This window comes from Suricata suricatta, chromosome 9, assembly GCF_006229205.1.
Source record: "Suricata suricatta isolate VVHF042 chromosome 9, meerkat_22Aug2017_6uvM2_HiC, whole genome shotgun sequence".
Classification (NCBI taxonomy): domain Eukaryota; kingdom Metazoa; phylum Chordata; class Mammalia; order Carnivora; family Herpestidae; genus Suricata; species Suricata suricatta.
This window is the reverse complement of record NC_043708.1, coordinates 73,604,848-73,607,981: the sequence shown is the minus strand read 5'-3', so window position 1 is coordinate 73,607,981 and position 3,134 is coordinate 73,604,848. Positions and strand designations below refer to the sequence as shown.

The 3,134-nt window shown below is 35.2% G+C and overlaps 1 protein-coding gene across 1 annotated transcript in view; it reads left to right on the top strand.

The window, feature by feature from the left end:
* The window catches only part of LOC115300965 (olfactory receptor 4F3/4F16/4F29-like), a 25,735-nt gene that overhangs the window by 534 nt on the left and 22,067 nt on the right, over positions 1–3,134 (top strand). The window lies entirely within an intron of this gene.

Genomic DNA, 3,134 nt, shown 5'->3' with positions numbered 1-3,134 from the left:
AGTTCCCAAGCAACTGTGAGAATCTTGTTGAAGCTGGGTATCTCAAACTTAGACAAAGACTAGAGGAAATCTTTTTGAGAGACCATTCAGAAACATTCAGGACCTGACCATTCAGAATTTTAGAGCAGCATATTCATTCGACACAATAAAGAAAATGGGGTATCAAAATAGTCAGAGATCCTTTGTTCATTATTTTTGTCCCTTAAATTCTACATATGAGTGAAATTATGTGGTAACTGTCTTGCTCTAACGTATTTTGCTGAACATTATACTCTCAAGATGCATCCATGTTGTTGTAAATGCCAAGGTTTCATTCTTCTTATGGCTGAATAATATTCCATGGTATGTATATTTACCACACCTTCTTCATCCTTTCAGCTATAGATGAACATTTAGACTATTTCCATAAATTGTGGATTATAAATAATGCTACAATTAACACAGGGGAGCATATATGCTTTTGACTCTTAACAAGAGAGAACTGGGGATTACAATCTAGGAGGTGGGTGAGAGGATGGATGAAACAGGTGTAGGGGATTAAGAGTACACTTATAATGTTGAGCACAGAAAAATATACAGAATTGTTGAATCACGTTATTGCACACCTGATCTAATATAATACTATAAATATCTGGAATTCAAATTAAAAATTTAAATAAAATTTCAGTACATTCCCTTGGAAAAAAAAGAGAGAAAGAAAAAGATCCTTGGAGGTCTGAGGTCACAGTGAAATTGTTTGACCAAATCACATACTAGGCAATGCAGTAAGTGAAGCCAAACATGAACTAACATACGGAGAAATCAGAGATCTTAAAAGCAGGTACAGTAATTGTAAGCTTGTGGTTAACTCTAGAGTTTACTCTTTTTCCCAATCTTCATTCTCAAAGATGGATTCCCATTAAAAAAAATCACTACAACATTATGACTATATATAACACTGCTCTATGATCTACAAAAAAATTGTTAAGGGAGTTAATCCTAAGAGTTCTCAACCAAAGGAGAATTTTCTTCTCTTTTTATTTAATCTATGAAATGGTGGATATTAACTTATCCTATTGTGTTTGTCATTTCTATAAACCAATCCATCATATTCTACACCTTAACTTACATAGTGATGTATGTCAATTGTGACACAATAAAGCTAGAAAAATCCATTTTACTTTCTCTATACAGTTGCTCCCACCTCTGCCCATTTTATTCTATCCTTCTCTGTGGAATCATAGGAACCTGTGAAGCAGAGTCTCCTTGTAGAGTATGGTTCACCACCCCCTCCACCCCTCTTCACCACCACCACCTACCTAATTTGTCAAAAGAGCTCAGAACATCAGGGTGCGGGAATCACAGGAGTTCCATAGACTGAATTCCCTCCTGTCCCTAAGCATTGCCCATATCCTTCCACTCACCCTCCCTAGGACAAGAAGCTAAATACAACACTGCTATTCTGAGAAAGACATCTAATTAAGCTGGAGCACAAGGTGGTGACCAAATGATGCATTAGAGTTCTGGGATTCTCAGCCTGAGGTCATCAGTCCAAGGGAACTGTCTCATAGGATTATAAGGGAAGGAGAAAAAAAATAAAGATCTACTATTTTATTTCTTATATACATTTTTAAATGTATTTTATGATATAACCCAGAGAAATCTCTAGTGAAAGGAAAAAATATATCGTATATTTTTTAAATAGAAAAAAATCCAAAGCTTTGATGAAAATATACTGTAGAACTTAGAAATCTTGACACACTTGGTCAGCTTAGTCTCTTTGTGTGTTCAAAAGTCGAAATAACCATTAAGAATACCAAGCATGAGTAAATGTGAAAGACTTAGAACAGAGAAGGATATGAATAATTGGGGCAGAAACAGATTAAGACAAAATGCATAGAGATGGAGAGGAAAGGTGTGTGCACAAAAACTTTACTTCCCAGAGAAACAATAGGAAACCAACCAAAAGAATGTCAGAGGGTGGCAAATCTGAAAAATATAAGATAATTCACTCAAAAACTGTTAGTACACAATAAGTACATAAAGATTATTGCATTGAAAACAGGCCCGGACTATGATTTTTCTGGGTTTGAAATATATTAAATATGAAAAAAGTTAAAACTAAATACATTTAAATAATAGAGTATAAATTATTGCAGATACCTACTTCTACCCTAGTAAATCATACATAGTAGAACCAGTAGAAGAAAAAATAGAATGAATTGACAATTCATAAAGGAAGAAAAATGTAAAGGCCAATGAACATAGAAAAGTACAAAACTTGCAGGGAAATTTTGCTGTTTATCCTTTCAACACTACATGATGGCAAAGGTCACCCAAAGATTATCTAGAAAACTATATTTAATTCAGCTCACTCTAAGTATTGATTATAGGATGTAGACATATAGTGAAAATCCCTTTTTCACTCACAGAAATTTGCCCAGGAGAGATGCACATATTTCTGTACACTGTCTGTCTGTTGAACAGACAACCCCAGATATTTATGGCCTGTTGAACATTAATAAGTGTTACATCTATAATTCAGCAATCATGATAGAATTTCTTTACAATGTTCCTACAGATACCCTAATTCTGTTACAGGTTTACTGAGATATTGGCATATGATACTGTGTAAGTTTAACAAGCATACAGCATATGCATTAATACGCAGATGCATGATAAAACAATTACCACAATAAGATTCATTAACATCTCCATCACCTCACTAACTTCCATTATTTTTTAAATGTGCTGATAACATTTAAGATTTACACTCAGGGTACCTGGATGGCTCAATCAGTTAAGCCACCTACTCTTGATTTTGGCTCATGTCATGATCTCAAGCCATGTTGGGCCTATGCTGACAGTGCAGAGCTCACCTGGGATTCTTTCTCTCCCATTCCCTCTGCTCCTCCCCATGCGCAAACACACATGTGCTCTCTCTATCAAATAAATGAACATTGAAAAAAACACATTTAGTACTCTACAACATTGCTGAATTCCTCTATCAGTTCTAGCAGTCTTTTGGTGGAGACTTTCGGGTTTTACACACAGAGTATCATATCACTTGCGAAAGCAAAAGCTTAACTTCTACTTTGCCAGTTTGGAAGCCTTTATTTCATTTTTTGTCGGATTGCTGACGCTAGCTCTTCCAG